Source organism: Lontra canadensis, unplaced genomic scaffold (assembly GCF_010015895.1).
Source record: "Lontra canadensis isolate GAN:19392208 unplaced genomic scaffold, GSC_riverotter_1.0 scaffold22, whole genome shotgun sequence".
Lineage (NCBI taxonomy): Eukaryota > Metazoa > Chordata > Mammalia > Carnivora > Mustelidae > Lontra > Lontra canadensis.
Genome location: NW_022631016.1, coordinates 9,451,680 through 9,477,469, shown reverse-complemented (window position 1 = coordinate 9,477,469; position 25,790 = coordinate 9,451,680).

Here is a 25,790-nt window from a genome sequence, read left to right as displayed (position 1 = left end):
AATCAGGTTTACTGAAGTATAATTTATACACAACAAATCACACCTTTTAAAAGTGCGCTGTTTGCTGAGTTTTGACAAATGTTCACTTTTGGGGATTTATGATCACAGTGAAAATACAGAATATTTACATCTCCCCAAAAGGTTCTCTTATGCAGCTTTGCAATGAAAAACTGTCCCACCTCCAATTCCTAGCAACACTGATCTGTTTACTGTCACCCAAGTTTTGATTTTCATAGAATTTTACAAAAATTGTATTATACAGTACATAGTCTTTTGTGTCTGGCTTTTTTCACTTAACAAAACAGTTTTGAGATTCATCCATGCTCTCGCGTGTTTCAGTAGCTCATTCTTTTTATGTCTCCATTGAATTCGATGGTGCAAATATACCAGGATTTGTTTATCTATTCACTAGTTAATGGACACTTGGGTACTCTATAGTTTGGGGCTACTATAAATAAAACTGCTATGAACATTCACACACTTCTCTATATGAATGTACATTTTCGTTTCTCTTGGATAAATTCCTTAGGGTGGAATTGATAGGTTATATGGTAAGTATATGTTTAAATTTATAAGAAACTCTCAAGCTGCTTTCCAAATTGAAACATTTTGCATTTCTAATATATGAGAGTTACAGTTTCTCCCCACTTTGGCAACACTTGGAATTGTCAGGGGTTTTAATAATATCCATTCTTGTGAGCATGTCTCCATTTTCTTAATGAAAAAGACCTCCTGGGGTGCCCGGGTGGCTCAGTGGGTTAAAGCCTCTCCCTAGGCTCCGGTCATGATCTCAGGGTCCTGGGATTGAGCCCCACATTGGGCTCTCTGCTCAGCAGAGAGCCTACCTACTTTTGATCTCTCTCTGTCAAATAAATAAATACAATATTATTTTTAAAAGACCTCTTAATTTTAAAAATAATTTTGAAATCTAATTTTCCTGTCCCTTCCTGAGTACATTGTCATGGCTCTCAAAATCCTGATTTCATAACTAAAACTTCTGGGCCATCTTGAGATGGACTTCATTTAATCATGTTTTCAGTTAAGAACACTACCAATTTCCTGGTCCTTTTTATGTTAGAAATTTTGGATTTTGTGTTTTGAAAAAAAATTGTATTTCAATGGAAAACTAAGCATTGTCTGGAAGACAGTTCCCAGGCTATCTGATTTCAGTTTTTTGAGCTATTCTATAACTCTGTAATTTGTGGCTAACTTACAGATCTGCAAATTCTATCTTAATTGGTAAAACTTTGATCGACCTCCCTCCTCATCATAGGGGGAAAAAAAAACAGCTTTGCCTACATTTGAACACTCATTTCAACATTCCTGAACTGAATTCTCAATATTCTTGAATACACCTTAATATTCTTTGAACTGGTTAGAACATCTATCTGGCCACTTTCTAGGTAAGCTAATAGAATAAATCTTACACAAGTGCTATATATATATATATATACATACATATATATATATATATATATGTATGTATATATATATATGTGTGTGTGTGTGTGTTTTATATAAGCCATATATACATATGTACATATATAAGCCATATAGATATATGGCTTATAATTTTCCCTTTTTATTTTTGAAAATCATCCTTGATAGTGTCCTAGATATTTTGAATTTTAGATGTAGAAATTCTGAAATCTATTATTCCCTCTAAGGAATGCCTTTTTTGTTTTAGCAGCCAATTAACTTGGTTGACGACAAAATGAAAATTGTTTTGGGGGGCAGTAGTTCTACTGTACGTCCAGATCTCGTGTCCCTGAATTTCTCTGAGTCTGCTCCTCTCAGGCATGTTTTAGGGATCAGCCAAGGAAGTCTGAGACCCCTTCTCTGGACCTTCCAAAACAAACGCAAGATGTTGTCATAAGGATCTTGACTTATCTTCAACATGGTTGAATTACCCACTATCTGAATGTGGTTCTTGAGCCCAGAAAGACTGTCTTTCCACCACCCCCGCGTTCCCCAGCTGCATGTGAGCTCCTTGCTCCTGGAGGAGGAACAATGGAGAACTAATACCATACAGCTCCTCGCCAAATAGATATTCCTCACCTGCCTGCTTTTCTTTATCGGCTAGTGCCTTCAGACAGCCGCTTATGTTATGCAGATTTTATCAATACTCTCTGTGGCAACAGCAGTCCCCTTACAAGGACTCAGTACTATGGGAAGTGCAATTCTGAATATACTAAGGTTTTGAACAAACAATGGATTTGTTACACAAATGAACACTGTGCTTCATAATGTATCACATGGGAAGTCCCATATGCTTCATAATATTGGATATACGAGCATATGCGTGGAACATATGTATTTAACAGGTGATCTATTTTCCCCATATTACAGAGATAATCTAATTTTTGGATAAGAGTGTAATCGCTATAGTATATAAAATTAAGTATTTCTGTATTTCTAGGAATTGACAGAAGTATGACATATGGTGTCTTAAAAAATAAGATAAAAAATAAAGTAGACAAAAATTTGAACTTCCTTTTTTTAGGCTGCACTCTATTGTGTCTTATTAAAAGAAGTAAGAGAGAGTAAACTTATCATGGTGAACACTGAGTAACGTATGGGAGTGTTGAATCACTCTGCTGTACACCCGAAAAGAATATAACAATGTATGTCAACTATACTGGAATTAAGATTAAAAAACTAATAAATTTTTTTAAAAAGAAAGAGAGCAGGAAGGAGGGAAGGAAGGACATAAGGAAAGAAGGAAGGAGACAGGAAGAAAGAGAGAGAAAAAAGGAAATAAGCCAGTGATAACAGTGATTATGAATAGTTGCAAATTAAAACCCCAATATGAAAGTGGACTCAAATTCTCATGAGCTGCTCATGTATCTTCACGTGCTTTTGTTATTACCCTTTCCAAAATGCTCAGCTTTACCTGTGAGTACATCTTCTATTGCCCTTTCCTATAATGGCTTTGCATTTGTCCCCTCGGTGGGATGCTGCTCTCCTAACTCAACTCCTCGTTTCCATGATGTAACCAAACAGTCTGTTGCTATGGCAATGATCAGCCCCTTGCAGCATGAGCCACTGTGATTACAGGTCTCTAGTGCTAGACTTCTTTCAATCAATTTGCAGAGATCGCTTTTGTTCTTCTACACACTCCAAATTCAGCTCTTTAATGTGCTTTGATTAATGTTTCAAAGTTTAACCAGTGTAGTGATGTGTTAAGCGACAGTGCTTTATCTGTATTTTCATAGAACTGCATTGTTCAGCCCATATGAATATTTCACTGAATCACAGTAAACTAGGTATAACTGGCATCTAAAAAACACACAAGTCAGCACTGAAATAGCAAATACATGTGTTTTACAATTTGTTTACATGAAACCTAGGTAGTAAGACTCGAATCTTTAACATATAAATTGAATTATAAGGGAAAACTTTTTATTTAAATTATTTTTTAATTTTGATTTATTATTTGATTATTAAGCATGGATTATGATTCTAAATTATTGTATGTTACAGGACAGGGAGACTGTTTCTACCACACAGAATAAGTCATCCTAAGTATATTACTACCGAAGTATTACCTTGTGTTTTTCAGATAAATTTTAACCAAACATCTAGCTTGCAAGGGCAAATATATATAAAAATTAAAGGCATAAATTCTGCCCAAATTGTACCTTCATTACTAAGCATGTCTATAAATAAAAGGACCTTCTCTTGACTGTGTATGTATATATATATGTTTTTTAAAGTAAAGATCTGTATGTATTTTTTTCATTCCAGTTAGATCACAACTAAAAGTCCACTAACAATGAATTTTTATTTCATAAAAATAATAAAAATGCATGGCAAATTATAACATACACATAACATAAACATAAACATAAATTATAAACATACTATGGGTTTTCTAATTAGTCAAATTTTATTTTTTCATTCCACATAATATTTAAATCAGTATTTTTGCAACAAGGCAAATGACCTATGAAATACAAATTTGCTAACCTCTACCAGATACACAATACACTTACTTTCTACATCTGAAGAATAAATTAACAGCCGCTCATGTGAAACATCACCCAAGTGCCCATAACTGTCCTATCTCTGACTCAGTCTTGGATGCAATTAAATATCTCCTGGTAATTTGGGTTGCCATTAAAAGCCTACACTTTATTATGCTGAATCAAATTCTTTCCTTTCCCAGAAGAACAAAGATATTCAAGCTTAAATGCTATTTAAAATTCACTAGATAAGAAAACCAATTTTGTGGACTGTCACCTATTACTATACAACTATATTTACTTTTGTAATTAATAACATAAACATATAAGTTATACAGTTTCAAAAATCATGGGCATTATAAGTTAATCTACACCAATTAATCAACCCCCAAATTTATTCATTATCAGGTAAATCTAAATAAACCATAAACTATTTTCGGACTAAACACTATTTAGAGAGGAAGACTATATATTTCGGCAAGTGAAAATGTACTCTTAGATGACACCGTTACCAAGAAAGGCGATTTTTAAGTATTGATTATCAAAACTTTATAAGTTTACATTAAAAATATATACTTGGCATGCTTATCTCCTCCTCACACACATTCTTAAACCTCAGTAGTATCTGTACTCTACCCCTTACACCCAGGGCAATTCACTCTCTCAAGCTGCCCTGTTTTCAAAACTCACTCTCTGAGAAGAATTTGTCAAACTAATTTAACCCCAAAGGTGAGCTATTAATAATCTTAATCATTATCATGATTTTCTCTAGGAAAAGCTGATCTTATTTGACAGTAAAGAGTTCCAGAGTCTGCCCATACCTGAGCCAGCAGGCGGGCTGGGTCCACTTCCTGGCAGCCACGCTCAGACCTTTGAATAAATCTCTGCTACTGGAAAGGCACATGCCAGAATCAGTGTCCTAAGGGGCAGGAGTGTAACAGTAATGTTTGTGGATGATGATGTTATATTAAAAGATCTTACAGGACCTGAATGAATCAAAGATGACATTATGTTCCTTCTGGTTCTAGCAGCTCATTACATGGAACTTTGGAAACATATGTCAGAACAAGGCAGCGTATATTTCAATTCCAAAACACCGAAAATGATTTTGAGTAGAGCAAGAACTTTAAACAATAGAGATAAAACCTAAAGGATAACATACAGCTTCAGTTGGAATTTTTAAATGAGGTAGTTTTAGATTAATACGAATGCGTTCAGATGGAGAATGAAAGCACGGACTTCAAAGACCGGTACCAGGAGGCATAACTAGAGGTTGATGATGGGGAAAGAGAAGCCAACTAACTCAATGTGCCAACGAATGTATTCAATTATGCAAATATAATTTAAAAAATATCCATCTGGGGTGCCCGGGTGGCTCAGTCAGTTAAGCGTCTGCCTTCAGCTCAGGTCATGATCCCAGGGTCCTGGGATGGAGCCCCACATCAGGCTCCCTGCTCAGGGTGGGGCCTGCTTCTCCCTCCACCCCACCCCCCAACTCGTGCTTTCTCTCTCTCCCTCCCTCTCTCTCTCTCTGACAAATAAATAAATAAATAAAAGAGTTTAAAATGTATTGCAAATTTAAATAAAAATTATATCTTATCTATATTATATTTCTATTTTTCAAACTTAAAATGTTATTAAGCAAAATTTCTGAAGTAAATGTTTGGCTTTCTTACAACTGGCTTCTACCTGTTCCAAAGTGACTGAATTTATGTAAATACTAAATATTATAGCACACTTATCAGAAACACACAAGCCAGTAAATTCTAGTCACTTCATTTAAATTCTGAAGTTGCATATAAAAGATTAAAATTTTCCCATGGTTGTTTTCTAATTATTATTCTTTTTTTTTTTTAAGATTTTATTTATTCATTTGACAGACAGAGATCACAATTAGGCAGAGAGACAGGCAGAGAGAGAGAGAGAGAGAGAGGAAAGGCTCCCCGCTGAGCAGAGAGCCCAATGCAGGACTCAGTCCCAGGACCCTGAGATCATGACCTGAGCCGAAGGCAGAGGCTTAACCCACTGAGCCACCCAGGTGCCCCTCTAGTTATTATTCTTAAAACAACTGAATAAAGAGAGGTTTACAATAGTATGAGTTGATTTCACTTTTTTCTCTACTATCTTGAGTGAAAATCATTAATTACTCATTTTTATTTTTAATATATCTGAGCCAATGTTTTATACCATTGATTATACTATTTATACCATTGATTATACCCCTACTATGTAGATTCCTAAAACTGGGTATGAAAAACACTGCAGTAGGGTAAGGAAAGAAAATATTAGAACATCTGTTTATGATTATCTCATCCTCTAGAAATTTCTCATCCTGTATTTTATACAAAAGTGTGAATGCGTGTTATTTAAATCACATATGACTGTAATAGTAAACATAAAAGAATTATAAATAGGTAAGTTATACTTCTTACTAAGGGTAAAACAACAACAAAAAAACCTGTAATTGATGGAAAGGTGCTTTCAAAGAGTCCAAAAACTGCATGCAGTAGAATACCCTAAAGCAGAATTAAGAATTGAAATATCGGTCCTCGGATGCCTGGGTGGCTCAGTCATTTCAGCAGCTGCCTTCAGCTGAGGTCATGATCCCAGGGTCCTGGGACTGAGTCCTACATCAGGCTTCCTTTCTCTGCCTCTCCCCCTGCCTGTGTGCTCAAGCTCTCTCTCTCTGACAAATAAATAAAATCTTTTTTAAAAAATGAAATATTGGTCCTATATTGTACCATGTTAGCTTTTTAATGTTCAGCTATTTTTCCATGCATAGACTTAACACTGGATACAACAATAAACCTGGGCAGAAAGCTAGGAAAATGTCACATGTAAATCACCTATTTACCTTTAAAATGGACCCTAGGGGTGCCTGGGTGGCTCAGTGGGTTAAAGCCTCTGCCTTCGGCTCAGGTCATGATCACAGTGTCCTGGGATCGAGCCCCTCATCAGGCTCTCTGCTCAATGGGGAGCCTGCTTCCTCCTCTCTTTCTCTGCCTGCCTCTCCGCCTACTTGTGATCTCTCTCTCTGTCAGATAAATAAATAAAATCTTTAAAAATAAAATAAAATAAAATAAAATGGACCCTAAATGAGCCTCAGGAGTGTAAATGTGAGAACACAACACGTTGCATAAATTCAGTTTATGTGTAATAAAGGAATCAAACAAGGATATGAAGTACGGTGTTAGAAGTCCAGTTCACAGGAGGAAATACTGCTTTGGAAGTCCTTCCAAAAGCAAGTATCACTTCGCGGCAGAACTAATTATTTCAGAGGAAATTCTACATATATGAAAATTTGTGATTTGTACAGTATGTAATCTAATAACACCTAAAACAAGATTACAACCTGCTTTCAGAAAAGATTTATCTAATCAAGATTTGTTATTGTTTTTAATGAGAGCTTATATTCACTGTTTTAATATAAAATAATATGTCGACAAAGGAAAGTTCTGTATTGGGTACAAAGAGTTTTTATTTCTCTTCATTCAGCTTGAGCTGATTTGTCCCTTAAATGATGATACTGAATTTGATACCCATAAAGCAGTTTTTCCCTTTGAGAGTCAGAGGTGCTTTGAAAGCTCATGTGACTGAGCGTGTCACCTTAGAGGTATTACATGGCATTCTAAATCCCCTTACACAGCGATGAGTTTCCCAGTTTATCTGAGCACACTCGGAGTTTCGAGGCTGGGCAACTGTCATTTTAACTTCTTTGATCAAAATTACTAATCCCAACATCTATGATCTGTGCATGAATTTTAAAATCCCTTATAACTTTTTTCCTTGGGAACACTATGGGCATTGTCACAAAGAAGCTTATGTGTAAATTTTACGTCCGACAGTGTTTGAGATAGGATTACTAGCATCACAGTTCTCTGTATTTCATGGAGTTCAAATGCAACATTGTTCAAATAAATTTTAAGGTCAGATGTAATAGCCTATTGGACTCCATGCAGTATGACATTTATTTCATGTAAATTTTAAAAGATTTATTTATTTATTTGACTGTGAGAGGGAACGAGAGAGAGAGCACAAGCAGGGGGAGGGGCAGGCTCCCCGCTGAGCAAAGAGCCAGATGTGGGGCTCAATCCCAGGACCCCGGGATCAGGACCCGAGCCGAAGGCAGACACGCAACCGACTGAACCACCCAGGCGCTCCTCATGTAAATTTTAATAACGTAAAAAACATGCATGATTTCTGCAATTTTTATGCTTTAAACTTTTATCTTAAATGGTGCCTTGGATCAAAGATCTTCCAAGAGCTGAATCATAGTATGTACAATAGTGTAGTGAGTAGATTGAGGTAAGGATGGCAAAGGGCCTCATTTCTTGGGATTCATGCCTTGTATTTCCCCCACCCCTTGACTATAGACAGAACCTGTGACTTTCTCCTAATAGAATATAGCAAAGTTACAGGACTTGCTTCCAGGATTATGATACATAGTATCGTAACTTCTGTATTGCTAGCCTCTACTCACCCTCACTGCCTTAGACACAGGAAGTTTTTGTGTTGAGAAGTCCCATTTGTCAAAAAACTGAGACCAGATTCAGGTTAACTACCCTGTGGAAACTCTGGCCCTCAACCATATGAACCAGGAAATAGGTCCTGCCTCCCTCAAGTCTTCGAATTATATTCCCAACCCTCATTGACACCATCAAAGCCAACTCACAAGACACCCGAAACAGTGGGTGAGACTAAGCCATGCCTGACTTTGACCCATGAATGTGTGTATTTTTAAGTCACTAGGTTTGTAGTGATTTGTTATGTGTTATTCGCAACATATAACTAAAGCAAAGAGAGCATATTTTATTCTAATTACTAAACTGTATTTATATCACTTCAGTGGTTAAAAGATTAAGATTTCAAAGAAACTAAGATTTCAAAGAAAAAAAAGCTTACCAGACAAAAAAATCAGGTCAGCCCTCTCTCAAGTTCCTATGTTTGGTGTGTTTTCCTGCTCATCAAACCATCCAATATTTTCTTAAGGACCCACTGCTTAATGTGAAGTGAATTCTTAATATGCATTAAGAGTAGGCAAAAGAATTTTATGGGTATAATGAATTCTGTATCTATAAATGACATAAAAGAGAGCAAAGTTTCTATACTACACACCGCCTATTAGTTTTTTCCAAAAATTAACTAGGCGACTATGATTGTACTAATTATTTCAGCAATGTTTCTATTAACTGCTTAAACAATAAACTACTTCATAGGTTCGGCATGCAGCTATAATTTGAAAACTATGTTGAAATATAGATGGGAACAATGACAGTACGGTCACTCAGGAAAACATTTAGGTGGCGAGCCTAGCAGATTTCCTGTGGGATGCTTCAAATTCAGATACCAGTGTCACTTCCCTTTTATTACCCCTAACTATAATATGTCTTCATAATGAAAATGAATGCAGCTGTTCTAACTTTAAGAAAATCTTTATTAAATCTAGTTGTTGAAGGTTTGATAGAAATAATATCACACTATTGTGGACATTGCTGCTATGAACATTGGGGTGCCCCTTCAGATCACTACATTTGTATCTTTGGGGTAAATACCTGGTAGTGCAATTGCTGGGTTCATAGGGTAGCTCTATTTTCAAGTTCTTAAAGAACCTCCATACTGTTGTTTCCCAGAGTGGCTGCCCCAGCTTGCATTCCCACGAACAGTGTAGGAGGGTTCCTCTTTCTCCGTATCCTCACCAACATCTGTCCTTTCCTGACTTGTTAATTTTAGCCATTCTGACTGGTGTGAGGTGGTATCTCATTGAGGTTTTGATTTGTATTTCCCTGATGCCAAGTAATGTTGGATGATTTTTTCATGTGTCTGTTGGCCACTTGTATGTCTTCTTTAGAGTAATGTCTATTTATGTCTTCTGCCCATTTCTTGACTGGATCGTTTGTATTTGGGGTGTTGAGTTTGATAAGTTCCAACAATAACCAAACTGTGGAAAGAGCCAAGATGTCTATTGACGGATGAATGGATAAAGAAGATGTGGGGTGTGTATATGTATACACACACACACACACACATATATACACACACACAACAGAATATTACTCAGCCATCATAAAGGATGAATACTTACCATTTACATCAACGTTGATGGAACTGGAGGGTATTATGCTGAGCGAAATAAGGCAATCAGAGATAGCCAACTATCATAAGGTTTCACTCATACATGGAATATAAGAAACAGCACAGGGGATCATGGGGGAAGGGAGGGAAAACTAAATGGGAAGTCATTAGAGAGGGAGAAGAACCATGAGAGACTCATAACTACAGGAAACAAACTGAGGGTTGCTGGAGGGGAGGTAGGTGAGGGTGATAGGCACTAAGGAGGGCACATGATGTGATAAACACAGTGTGTTATGCACAGCTGGTGGATTACTGAACCCTGCATCCGAAAGTAATGGTGTTCTATATGTTGGCTGATTGAATTTAAATTTTTAAAAAAGCACTTTTACCTGTATTTCAAAAGATTCTCCAATTTTAGAGAGTGATCAAAAGTTATTTGATTATATTTACAGCTATCAATTCAAAGAGGAAACAGTGGACCAAAATATCTCCTAGGCCATCCTATAAATGATTGGGAAAGGGTCAATATTCGGGGCAAATAGAAGACAAGATTAAACTGTATACTCAAAAAAGTAGCTTCTGTTAATGTACATTACATGAATAAATAACGTACATTATGGTTTATTTATTTTTATGTTCAATATTTATGTTATGATTTTTTTAAAAGTTATGATTATAAAAGGTAATATCACATTGATTTTTTGAATTGTGGGGTAAATATTCAAGAAATTCCATTTTATTTGGAAATAGAAATATCCAAAGATATGTTGTTCCCTTTCTCAAAAGAAAAATTATTATCAACCATTGCAACTTGATAGAAAACAGAAAAAGAGAAAGCAAAAAAAAAAAACTCTACTTTGCTGATTCAAGCAAATAGCAAGTCAAAAAGCATCTAAAAGAAAAAAGAATCTTTTTTTGCTGTTTAAAATAAAAGCTGAAAGTGAAGTAGGCAAGTGAAGACGTTTTTATGAGGAATAAATATGCATCTGATATCTCAAAAAGGTGAAAATGAAAATGCAATCAGTTCTCTAATGAATTAATAGGTACAGCTGGGACTCTCATGTTACTTTATATGAAATAGCTAATGAGCAGAAGAGAAGTTGCCAAAAACAGGGCAGTCAGCACATTCCAGAAACTCACTTGCCTTTTAAAAGACATTATAAATAGCTCATGGCTGTTTCTTCAAAATCAACATATTTTCCTTTTCCGTCTACATTTAGAAGAAATTGTTAGGGTTTTTTTTTTTCTATCTAGAGAAATAATGGTAACACAGAAAAGCTGAAAACTGCACGTTTTAAACATCATATTTGCACATGTTTTTACTTTTCCTAATTTGTATTGCTCTTAAAGAACTCTTTTGTCCATCACGGGAGAATGACATTTCTAAGACTCACTTCATTAATACATGTGGGAGTCACACACAGATGTTGGCGGACCCAATAAGTAATCTAAGAGAGCAGAGTTCATTCTCTGGCACCCAGGAAGTAGGTTCCCCATCAAAAGACTAACTCTTGGGGCACCTGAGTGGCTCAGTGGGTTAAGCCTCCGCTTTCAGCTCAGGTCATGATCTCAGGGTCCTGGGATCAAGCCCCACATCAGGCTCTCTGCTCAGCAGGGAGCCTGCTTCCTCCTCCCTCTCTCTGTCTGCCTCTCTGACTACTTATGATCTCTGTCTGTCAAATAAAAAAATAAAATCTTAAAAAAAAAAAAGACTAACTCTTCTTGGCTTCAGGTGTTTGTAGATGTGTGAAAATAGACATGATACCGCTTTATTTTTGAGTTTTCAAAGTGTCATCCAATGGTTTACTTGGAACTTTCTGACTTTTAAAGGTTGACCCCTAAGCCAAACAATTTCAAATATTAGGAAGGCTTAGTAAAATGTGTGTTGTTGCAGATAACTTGAGTTAGCTATAAGGTTAGGATTATAATACTTCGTTAGTGGCCTATCCTGAGCTAACCCTGGTTCCTTATCTGAGTGACTCATAAGTGAGAGACTCATGACCATAACTAGACCAAACACACTCCCTGCTGTGAATCTGAAATATGACCAGAGATACTCATTTGGGGGTGGGGTGTGTAACAAATCATCTTATAAGGCAGCAACAAAAATAGTAAGGTTCAGTAATTCTAGGGGAGCATTGATTTTTAACCCTCTTTAAATTTTTTAGGTGACTCCAGTAGTTCTTCTCATAAATATATTTTCATTATTTTCCCCCTTGGATAGCCAGAGTTGAGTGTGTTGCTTGACTGGAAAAACAAAACAAAACACAACAGATCAACAAGAAAACCTTAATTAAGATGAAAATCGATCGTTTTCTTTTCATCCAACTCCTTCCTTCTACTCAAGTGGTTTCAACTGGGTTTCTAGGGGTGTTTAGGATCAATATTTTTGGTTGTCAGTGTAATTAGGGGAGGCAGGTGCCACTGATAGTCAGTGTTTTAAGGTGTGGGGTTTGCAGAAATCCCAAGAATGATAAATATCCAGCAACAAGAAGCATGGGTTCTACACATAAAGTTTTGTATCTTTCAAACACCAAATGAAACACTGCTTCAATTGTTTCTAAAAGTTTCCAAGAGGTGTGCCCTGATGGCCCTGAACAATCATCTGTTTGAATCCAAGAGGTCAACCTGAAGCTTTTCATTTGTCTTCACAAACTTGCCCTTGTTTTTGAGAGTTTACAATATGCAAGAAGTTAATATTAAGTATCCTGGAATACTTTCCTTAAAAGGAAAAATAAAGCATAGATAGTCTCAAGAATCTTATACCCGCGTTCCTACTCTCTCACCTCCTGTCTGCCAGCTCATACAGAATGAAATCCTCTGTATCACCTCTTTCTCTCTTATGTCATCACTAAAGAGAACCATGAGACTTTTTTCACTGTTCATCACCATTTATTTCTGAAATCCCCTCTAAAAGAAAATCAAAATTTCCCCCCAAATGGCTTACACCTGTTATTTAAGTAGGTAGTTAATAATTTTTGCTGCAAAACAGCATAAAAATTATCTCCATTAGAAAAAGTATTTAGGGGTGCCTGGGTGGCTCAGTGGGTTAAGCCTCTGCCTTTGGCTCAGGTCAGGATCTCAGAGTCCTGGGATCGAGCCCTGCATTGGGCTCTCTGCTCTGCGGGGAGCCTCCCTCCCCCTCTCTCTGCCTATCTCTCTGCCTACTTGTGATTTCTGTCTGTCAAATAAATAAATAAAATCTTAAAAAAAAAAAGAAAAAGTATTTAATACATGTACGTACAGAAATACACACACACACATTTTGGTTCAGAGGTTATTGGAAGCCTTGAAGGTATGCAGAATTTGTGAGAAGTGTGTTACAGATGTTTAGTAGTTTGCATTATTTGAACTCAGATAAAGCTAAGTAAACCAAGAATCATCTGCTCTTCTTTCTTATCGAAATTAAGCTTCTTTCTTCAAATTTACCAATCCCTTCCATGTCTTTAGCAGGCCTGGTAAACGTGTTCATTGAACATCTGTCATATGCCTGAAAGCATCTTTGAATTTCAGGAGCTACTGGTCATCAACAGAACTGATAGTGTCAAATGCACTGATGATGGAATATTTTTAATATAGTTGTAGGAGGTGGGGAGAATTTTTAGGAGAGCAGACCTTGATGTTATCAAATATTTTATAATTTGGGGGGGCACTGGGGTGTCTCAGTTGGTTAACCATGTGCTTTCAGCTCAGGTCATGATCCAGGGGTCCTGGGATCCAGCCCCTTGTTGAACTCCATGCTCAGCAGGGAGTCTGCTTTTCCCTTTCCCTCTGCCTTTTCCACACCCATCCTCCACTTACACTCTCTTTCCTTCTCAAATAAATAAATAGAATCTTAAATATATATATATATTTAAGTATATATATATATAGTATATATACTATAATATATATACTTAAATATATATTATATAGTATATATATATATATATATATATATATATATATATACTAGTTTTTCTGTTCTTTATTACCATTGTACTGTGAATACTTATTTATTTACAAAATTACAACTTTGCTAGATGTGAGCTGCCAGGGCCATCAGCTTATACCTCCGTGTCTAGGCAACTTGCTTAGCACATAGTATGTACTTAATAAATACTTCTGAATGAACATATGGAAAATAATTCTAAATCATTGTTTTAATCAACTTTCCTTATAATTCAATGACTTCCCAGGTTTTCTTTTTTTTTCTTTCTAATTTTTATTTAAATTCTATTTAGTTAACTTACAGTGCCATATTGATTTCAGGAGTAAAATTCAGTGGTTCCCCATTTATAACACCCAGTGCTCATTCTAGCTAGTGCCCTCCTTAATACCCCTCATGCATCTAGCCCATCTCCCGCCTCCCTGCATCACCCCTTGGTTTATTCTGTCTTCAAGAATCTCTTAATGGTTTGTTTCCCCTCTCTTTTTTTTCTTAATTTCGCCCTCCCATATGTTCATCTGTTTTGTTTCTTAAATTACACATATGAGCAAAATCATATGGTATTTGCCTTTCTCTGATTGACTTATTTCACTTAGCATAATATTCTCCACTTTCCTCCGTGTCATTGCAAATGGCAAGATTTCATTCTTTTGGTGGCTGAGTAATATTCCATTGTGTATATATATATATATATCACATCTTTGTCCATTTAGCAGTCAATGGATATTTGGGTTCTCTTCATGGTTTGGCTATGGTTGATAATGCTGCCATAAACATCAGGCTGCATGAACCCCTTCAAATCTGTATTTTTGTATCCCTTGGATAAATACCTAGGAATGCAATTGATGGAATGTAGGATAATTCTATTTTTAACCTTTTGCAGAACCTCCATACTGTTCTCCAAAGTAGCTGCACCAGTTTGCAATCCCACAGACAATGGAAGAGGGTTCCCCTTCCTCTGCATCCTTGCCTATATTGGTTGTTTCCTGTGTGTGTGTATCTGTGTGTGTGTGTGTGTGTGTGTGTGTATGTATGTGTGTGTGTGTTTTAATTTTAGCTATTCTGAAAGTTGTTAAGTGGTATCTCATCATAGTTATGATTTGTATTTTTCTGATGATGAGTGATGTTGAACATCTTTTCATGTGTCTATTAGCCATTTGGATGTCTTCTTTGGAAAAGCGTCTATTCATGTTTTCTGCCCATTTCTTAACTGGATTATTTGCTTTGGGGGTATTGAATTTAGTAAGTTCCTTTTAGGTTTTAGATACTAATCCTTTAACAGATATGTCATTTGCAAATATCTTCCCCCATTCTTATTGGCATTTAGTTTTGTTGATTGTTTTATCTTGATGATGACTTCCCAGGATTTTCTACTGCACTTGGAACACTGGGTAGATAACTATGCCTGGCAACTATCTTTCACAGACAGAAAAGAACAGAGAAGAGAAGAGAAATAAAAAAGAGAAGAAAGAAAAGAGAGAGAGAAATTTGATTTCCCATTCTTTAATGAGTTAATTTAACTAATTGAAGTAGCTCTGTAAGACTGAGCCTAGAGTACTTACGACATCTCATTCTTTAGTTCAGCAAAATTGACAACCAAAACTAGGCTGTGATGAATGCATGGAGAGAAATTCATTTCTTAAAGGCAGGATGATTTGTTGCTGAACTTGATGTAAAATTCTTTAAAAAAATTCTAAGCAAAAACCTGAGGTAAGCCCAGAATTATAGGGACACAGTTTATATGAGATTCCTACACATTTAACCAGAATCTAAAACATGTGCCCACTTGGAATATGGGTTACCATTTGTTACTAAAGGTTCTCCGTAGTGGAAGGCACTACTTAGGAGTGGAAAGCAGCAGGTAGTTTGGAGACAGACAAAATTGGACTGCTTCCTGACTTTGTCACGTATGACATACAGAAAATCTTCTTAATGCTGCAGAGCTTAGTTTACACATTTTTAAATATACTAATGAGTACAACATCTATCTCAAGTGATTTCTATACTGGAAGACTGAAAAGTGCTTTGCCAAGTGTCTGACACACAACAGATACTCAAATAAATTAATTCCTTTCCCCCATTGAAATCAGGGCAGAACCTGCCTATCCACTTGCTATGTATATTTTTTAACTCAACAAAATTGTTGAGGACCACTCTAATAGGTACTATACAGGGATGAAACAGATAATGGCTGTGGTCTTGAAGAACTTTAACCATTTAGGATGAAAACCAATCACATCATCTATAACGTAGAGAGAAGGTGAGCTGTGATGAGTGCAATACTAAGCCACAAGGAGTGGATGGAGAGTGAGATTAATCTAAGTTAGCTGAGTCTCCAAAGATTTGTCTGAGAATATGTAGGGCATACATAGCCTAAAGCTTTGCATCTTATATTAACGTTTCCCTGGCCAGTGCAATCACTAGGGAAGTTTCCCCTTCTTGCTTTATTATTTCATGTGGTAGACCTAACTCACTTATTGGACCAAAAAAAAAAAAAAAAAAAAAATCCTGAAGTTAGTGACTTCATCACAGTGGCAAGGCTAGTGTTGACTTCTACCACAGTGTCATAAGTGAGGGAAAAAACAAGCACATTGGTTTGGAATAAAAAGACCAGAGATATGTAATCTTGTTCATTCTCAGGATGTTTTTTAATCTATATAATGTGAGAATCTCACTAATTCTGGCAGTTGGTGGGATGAATTAACAAGGTAGTAGCTATAGGACAGCATCTTAACTGTTAACTGTCAAATACTATCAAAATGGAAGTTATTTTTGTTATGAGTAGAGCTCAACTAGTAACTGTTGATTGATTAAAACTTGTCATTATGCTGCTTAGAAAAGGATTTTCCATTCTTTAAGTGAATCACTGAGAAGTTTCATTGAGGGCATCTGAATGAATTTTTAACTCCCTCTTTAAAATTAGTCAACCAGGGGCGCCTAGGTGGCTCAGTGGGTTAAAGCCTCTGCGTTTGGCTCGGGTCATAATCCCAGGGTCCTGGGATCGAGCTGAGCCCCACGTTGGGCTCTGCTCTGCGGGGAGCCTGCTTCCTCCTCTCTTTCTCTGCCTGCCTCTCTGCCTGCTTGTGATCTCTTTCTGTCAAATAAATAAATAAAATCTTTAAAAAAATAAAATAAAAAATAAAATTAGTCAACCACACAACTAATATATCCAAACAACTCCTAGAGCTTATTGGACATAATAACATTCTCATATGAATATTGATGATTTCTCAACTTTTGATGTAGTAAAATGATGCAAAGCTTTGGTAGAGTAAGAATGGCAATCACATCTCAAACTCTGTAGGAAACTAAGTTGAAAATTTGAGAATACAAATTTTCTCACTATCAAAGTAAACTGTTTTCGGATTTTAGGACAATGGTCTGGCAAAAAGAATTACAATTTTTTCCTATCATCCCCTTATTTCCCTTAAGAAGAACTGCCCCTGCTAGTTCCTTTGGTTAGAAAATCTAGAATATCTACATTTCAAAAATAATCTAATTTACTAATTGAATTTTCTTTGATTTAACATTTTTACTTTATTTAGAAAGACAGAGTCTACTTGAACAAGTGCACTGGAATCTAGGCTTATCACTACTAGATTATATTATCTGGCAAATTTACACAATTACTCTGCTTTCAGTTGCTTTGTCTTGAAAATGAAGCTTAGCCATTTTTGTAGGAAAATTTCAAGGTTAAATGAGACTGTATATTTTAAACCAAATTTTAAGTGTTCACTAAAAGGTATTATTTATATTTGGGATACCAAATTTTCAAGCTCCTTAAAAATTTGTGTTCACGGGGTATCTGGGTGGCTCAGTGGGTTAAAGCCTCTGCCTTCAGCTCAGGTCACAATATCAGGGTTGTGGGGTCGAGCCCCGCATCAGGCTCTCTGGGAGCCTGCTTACTGCTCCCCTCTCTCTCTGCCTTTCGGCCTACTTGTGATTTCTGTCTGTCAAATAAATAAATAAATAATCTTTTAAAAAATTTTGGGTTCACATACAATTTCATATTAATACTGGCCAAGAAAAACTGCTTAGGCCTGTAATTCAACTTGCAAATTATGAAATATTTCTCCATTAAAACAAGACAAACCACTAAAGTCATATTGAAAAACAATAAAATTACGTTTCCAAGTGTATTTCTGAATGTCCAACCTTGTGTCAAAATTAGCCTTTGCTAACTCAAGGCTATTAATTTAAAAATAATTCATACTTGCACTATTTCAGACTACTTTCACAGACATGTTCAACTTCTAAAATCTCAGAGGAAGCACCAAGGGTCTTTTAAATGGATGTCTAGATAAGAAAGAAAGAAGAGCGAGCCTCCTTCCGGAATGCAGAGACCCTGGCTGTCTTCTCAATTCTATCCTCCACTCTGACTCAGTCAGCCGGAAACTTCAAGGTGACAGTCACCCACCCTCTCCCAGAAAGCTCCTTTCCTCTACAAACATGAGCTGGATGAACTAAATGATCTCTACATTTTGTCAGAACTCACAAATTTATTTCTTTAATTAACCAAGAAGAAACGATAATAAGGAAATAACCCTTTACACATCAAATATAATTCAGTAGTGACAATTCCCAAACATTCAAAATAAATTACCATAAATAATCAGTTAATTTTTGGAGCCCAACATTACACAGATAATTTTAAAAATGAGAATCAGTAATATTCACTTGAAAATACTATCAATCGTAATTTAAAGTAATTTTAATTTAAAATTAATCAATCTTCCTTTTCTTTTATTTTTTGGAACCCTTCCACAGGATGTGAAGTAAAGGATTGGAATTCACTTAATCTGTGCCTGGGCAAATTGTTTACGTCTTTCAAAGCTGCTTCACTTCTATATAAGCAATGGTTTCCCACGTAAAATTCAACTATGCAGTTCTTCATTTAACAAGTCTTATCATACTTCCTTGTATTTATCTCTAACAGACAGCATTCTTTAAATATTGTGGTGATAATAGAAACCACTGAGATGAGAAAGTTGAAGCTGAAATTATGTACATTGCTCAAAATCAAAGAAAAATAAGAGAATTTTTAGTAGGTAAATGTTAACTCTTGTAAGGACGGCTTGAAGTGTACATATATGAAGCTGCATATGTGATTCCTTTCTTTCATGTCATTAAATACAGGATGTGGAAAATAACACCATACAGTTGCTAGAGAAAAATCATGTCACACAGTCTGTGCCCTGAAAAGTTTTTCTCACATGTTACAAATTTTGTTTTTTGCATTATCTAAGTGCAATTAGCTTTGTTTTTTAAATAAGCTTATTTCCCATGTTATTTCTGCACCTATTTAAATTATACAAATACAAAATCAAAACAGTCTAAATATTCTTTTAAAAGCAAGAAAAGCGGGTCCCCTGGGTGGCTCAGTTGCTTAAGCATCAGACTCTTGATTTCAGCTCAGTTCATGATCTCAGGGTCCTGGGATCAAGCCTCCTTTTGGACTCAGTGCTCAGCAGAGAGTCTGCCTGAGGATTTTTCTCTCTCCCTCTCTCTCTGCCCTTCCCCCTGTTCTCTCTCTCTCTCTCAAATAAATATTTAAAAGAAAAAACAAGAAAACAATATCCACAAAAAAAGAAACCACATCCCAGACCCCAATAACAGAAAAGACACAGGTCATGAACTAAACTCCCTATTACTGAACACTCTATTAATCAACAATATTGACCCCAAGTTATTGTGAGATTTTCAAAGATTTTTAAATAAAATCAGACCAGTAGGTTTTATTTGGGTTATATTTTATGTTTGTGAATTATTTATTAAGGTCCTACTCCATGCTCAGGAATTCTGTCCACACACTGCTGTCCCTGGATCCCTACTGTCCGCATCCACATTACTGTACCAGCCAGACTCCCTGCCTCCTTGCCTACCAATCTTCGCCCACACCTAGGGAACACAGAGACTTTCACAAAATCCACAACTGATCTTTCAGATTTCCTGATACCGAGATAAAACAAAATATTCTCAACATTTCATGCAAACCCTCTTCCCCAGACTACTTAACTAACTTCATTTCTTTATATGCACACCCTAAGCTCCAGTATTAGCTACAAATTATCTCCTTAGCTAGCTACATATAGTAACTATTTAACAAATTCCTTCTCACCCTTTGCCCTCTATACCTATACTTTGTAGTAAGGAAGTAACTCTGATTTTCTCTATTATTAAGATGTGTTGTTTTTGTTCTTTGTTTTAATCATGAAGGCTGTTGGATTCTGCCTCCTGTTTTTTTCTGCATCAGTGGAGGTGATCCTGTATTTTCCTCCTCATGCTCTACCAACACAGTAGATTATACTTTTAGATTTCCTAATATTGAAGCCACCCGTGTATCCTTGGAGTAAATTCCTCCTGGTCCCAACGTCTTCTATTTTAAGTGAACTGTTTGCTTGTGTTTTTACACAAGATTTCTACATTAATATTTATAATTAAGATCAGTTTGTAGCTTTTCTGTTCAGTGCAATTTTTGTTAGGATTAAGGATACAAGTTACTCTAGTTTCATAAATCAAATTTAGGTATTTTCCTTCTTAGTTCTTTACTCTGGGACAATTTACATTGCATTATAATTATTTACTCTCTGCTAGATTTGCTTTATAAGTTTGTCTGGACCTGGACCTTTTTTTTCCTCCCAATTATGGAACTTTTTAGGGGGGAGTTCTATAACTACTTTCTCTCTATTATGCATTAATGTCTTTCTTTTTTTCTCCTACAAAAGTAGCTTATTTCTTTCTGGGATTTGAATTTTAAATTTTCTTAACTGTTATTTTGTCTATCTGGTTGATTTTCTTCAAACAACTAGTTTATGGGTTCATTAGCTCTACTGTTTTTCCTATTTTCAACTTTGTTAAGTGATGGCAATTTGCTAAGAGGGTAGAACAGAACATAATGTTCTAAATAATGTGAGGTGACAGGTATGTTAATTAGCTCTACAGATGGGGAGGTGGGGGTAAGCTTTCACAATATGTAGGTGTACACTAAATATCTTACGGTTTTGTCAATTCTATCTCATTCAAGATGAAAGAAATTGTTTTACTTTTATTAATTCCTTTAACCTGATTTATTGTTTATTTAGTTCAGTACTCATTTACTGACACTTTGATCTGAGTGTGTTATTCAGTAATTTTATTGATATAACCATCTGTTGCTCTAACTTTTCTTGAGAAAGTGTTTTAACTATGCTTCATGGATTTGGGAGGTGTCATTCCACTACTTATTTTGAAAAAAAAAATCTCTAGTTTTGTACTTTGTATCCTCTTCAACCCAAGCTTGCCTGTATATTGGTTTTAGGGTTTTTTCTGAAGACTTCTTGTGTGTGTTCAGAGTGTGTGTTTTTGCACATGGGGTTTCTATGGTAGATTATTACAAATGTTCCATATGTCATTTTAAAAGTATATGTTACTAAGCTTCAAATTATATATATGTAACTATATATAATATGCAAATACATATTATAATATTATATACTATGTATATTTCTTTTCCCACATCCAATGTTACCACCATGATTCATGCCACATTAATCACCACCTGGATTTCTGTAATTGTATTGTAAAAGTTCTCCCTCCTCTTCCTTTACCTCCCTATAACACTTTCTTAACACATCAGCAGAATGCTCCCTTTGAGTTGCCAGTGAAAGGGACCCTCCTCTCTCTCAGGGTACAAGCCTGCTTTGTAAGGGTGTCTCTGACCTTCCTCTTAGCAAGCTGCCTCCATCCACTGGTGGTCCGGCTGTTCACTGAAAACTCCTATTGTATTCCTAATTTAGGACTAGTTCCCTTTTTTTTTTTTTTTTTTGCTTAAAATATTCTGCACTCAAACCACTCTGGAAAACAGCATGGAGGTTCCTCAAAAAGTTGAAAATAGAACTACCCTATGACCCAGCAATTGCACTACTGGGTATTTACCCTAAAGATACAAACGTAGTGATCCAAAGGGGCATGTGCACCTGAATGTTTATAGCAGCAATGTCCACAATAGCCAAACAATGGAAAGAATGTAGATGTCCATCAACAGATGAATGGATAAAGAAGAGGTTGTATATATATATATATATATAATGGAATATTATGCAGCCATCAAAAGAAATGAAATCTTGCCATTTGCGATGACGTGGATGGAACTAGAGGGTATCATGCTTAGTGAAATAAGTCATTGGGAGAAAGACAACTATCATATGATCTCCCTGATATGAGGAAGTGGAGGTGCAACATGGGGGTTTGGGGGGTAGGAAAAGAATAAATGAAACAAGATGGGATCAGGAGGGAGACAAACCATCAGAGACTCTTAATCTCACAAAACAAACTGAGGGTTGCTGGGAGGATGGGGGTCGGGAGAGGGGGATGGGGTTATGGACATTGGGGAGGGTATGTGCTATGGTGAGTGCTGTGAAGTGTGTAAACCTGGTGATTCACAGACCTGTACCCCTGGGGATAAAAATACATTATATGTTTATAACAATTTTTTTTTAATTTTAACAAAATATTCTGCACCCAGGTACTCATACAGTTAAAGTCCTCTGCTCCTTCAAATTTTTGTTTGAATATGACTTTCACCATGAGGCATACCCAGTTCACCGGATTCAAGTGTCACATTCACCCTTCTGTGCCCACTGCACTCACATCCCACTTGTTGTTCCACTTTCCTTTTCTCAATATCCTCTCCCTGAATAACACACTCGACTGAGTATTTACTTATTACAAAATTATTCATTATTATTGTAATTATTAGATAATATTATATTTATATTTATATATTTATATTAAATAATATTATATTTTATATTGTCAGTTATAATTATACTATAATTACATATTAAAATTATTGTTCTTTGCTTGTTGATTCTGTTCACTCCCAGCTGCTAAAATTCAAGCTCTTTAAGAGTGGGGGTTTGTGTTTGGCTCACTGATTTATCATGATCTGCAGGACAGTGCTGGGCACATAATTAACACTTAGGAAAACTTTGCTGAATTAACAAAATGTAATGAATTTCATATGCAAGTGCATTGTTAGACAAAGTAAATATTCACTTAAAAGTAAATCAGTGCTATTTGTTATCAGATACAAAGTTAAAGACACCAGCTCACCTCCTTGAATGAAAAGGAAATGTAGTTTCCCTTTGAATTTCCTGCTTGATAAAACAGGATTTTCTTCCTTTACCTTCTTCATTGAAGAACAGATATGGGAATAGAAACCATGTCCAATTTACCTTATCCTACCAAGTGAACTTAAGCCTCTAATAGGCATAAAGTAAGGTTGTAAATGATAATCCTTACATAGGCATAGGATTTTTGCAGGTTGGAAAATTTTTCCTAAATTTGAAAATTTTCTGATCTGTCTCAGGTATTTGTCAATTTCTACTATCTGGCATGTGATGGAATATTTCATATTTTTAGAGAAAAAAATTGTAGACAACTTGGAAGCACTGAGTGAAAGTTTTCCAAAAATAGAAAAACACAGGCAAGGGAATCCGACGTTGGAGACACCAGGCTCTCAAAGAGGTAAAGCAGTTTGTATAGTTCAGACTATTGTATACTCAGCAATTACTTCATCTGGATAAACCTCAGTCAATTTAAATGTAAGGTGCTTCTGTCTAAGAAGGCCAATCTCAGAATTCAGGGCTTTGGGAATGCTCTAATTTTCCTGGCCTTCAAGAAGTTCTTGTAATGATAGCTTTGGTCAGATTGTGAGGAATGTAAACTCTCTTTGGCTTACTTTTTATTCTCCTCCCACCGAAATGTGTGATAAGGCTAAGGGCAAGAGAGTAGATTTACAATCCCAGCACCTTGTTGTAGCCATCCATGAATGCATGGAATTGATAAAATAATGATTTTTCTTTTTTTTTTTTTTCTTTTTTTAAAAAATTAACATCTAATGTATTATTTGTTTCAGGGCACAGGTCTATGAATCGTCAATCTTACACAATTCACAGCACTCACCACAGCGCATACCCTCCCCAAAGTCTACCACCCCACCACCCTCTCCCTACCCCTCTACCCACCAGCAACCCTCAGTTTGTTTCCTGAGATTAAGAGTCTCTTATGGTTTGTCTCCATCTCTGGTTTTGTCTTCTTACATTTTTCCCTCCCTTCCCCTATGATCCTCTGCCTTGTTTCTCAAATTCATCGTATCAGTGAGATCATATGATAATTGTCTTTCTCGGACTGACTGAAATAATGATTTTTCTTACTGAGAAACACCAGTTTGATCATCTTTTCTGTTTTTCCTTTATTATTCATAAAGGGACAACTGATGGTATTGATTAATATATAATGATATCCTGTGGCAGGGTTTAAAACTAGAAAATACTAAATAAGTTTTAGTGAGGTGCTTTTTAAAGCACCTCAAGTTATTTACTCACCATATTTCTCATGAAAAACGTACCTTCATTTTCTTTGCTTGTCATTCACTCCAAGCCTGGAAATCAGAATCTCCAAATTCACAAACGTACCTGCCAAGATATAACATTCCGTATTACCAGCAAGGCTGGATATTGTAAGCCCCAGAGTAGCAACAGACCCTCTGAAGAGGAAGGGTTTGGAGACATCATCTCTGTATACAAAACACAGCCTTTATTTTTCAATTTTGGAATGTTGTATCTAAACAAATGACATTTTCCTTGAATTATTACATCTTTAGCATGGCCATGATTGAAAATTTGGTATCTGTTTTGAAAATTTGTATCTGTTTACATTATCCTACTAATTTTTTTGCATAAAATTATAGAACTCAAAAATCACTTAAATTGTTTTTCAAACAAGAATGATCATGTCATATTTTCAAAAGAATCACCTTCTTTAGTTATTCTTGTTTTACTTACTTATAATACATCCATGATTTCCCATAAAGATTTTTTTCATGAATTCTGAGAGATCAGTTAGAAGCCATCCCTCAAAAGTTGTATCATTCCAATTTTCTTAAATAAGTCCTTTTAAATTCATAGCTAGATTAAGAAGAAAGGTTTTCTCACAGTCCCACCAGAACAAAGAACATTAAATAGTATCAACGATATTTCAAAGCAAATAAATACAGTTAAACTTTCCTCCAGTTCCATCCAGACCTACATAACTCACTCTTGTTTTTGTAACGTTGAGTCAGCAGTACACCTCCTGGAATCATCCACTTCAGCAATAAACCTGGAAATCCCGAATCAGTCCCCATATGGGAGGTGTTTCCTCCAGGGGCATTTCCATCTGGTACTGAGAACCTGAGCACTGAGGTCCTACTTCCTGTATCACCTGTCCAGAGTACTGGCTGTGACCCTTTCTGCCAACATTCTGAGAAACTGGTCTTATTTGTTATTTCTCCCAGGAGATTAAGCTTCTGCTTTGCAACTCGTAGCAGCAGCTTTTAAGCAATAACAAGAGAATAAAGCTGACAATGTATTGAGAAAGGCTACAAGATCAGAATGGAGAAAGAGATTCCTTAGTGGGCAGGAAATACAACTAAATCCAACTATATCACGGGGTCAAAAAGACATCATGACCAGTGAGGACATTTGCAAATCTCAGGGACTATGGAACCTAACCAGTGAAATGTGTGCTAAGATTTTCAACATCAACAATCATATTTTATTCCTAGAAACAAAATTTTCTTTAAAATCAGTTTGTTAACAAATACTGTGCTGGCATTTCCACATGACTCGTAATTAGAATATATTTGTATCAATTGCAAACATAATATATATGACACATATTTTTATTAAGATTATGGTCTTGATAAAAATAGTTTTCACTGCCTTATTGAGCTAATTAAAAATAGAGAGGGTCGCCTGGGTGGCTCAGTTGGTTAAGCATCTGATTTCAGCTCTGTTCCTGAT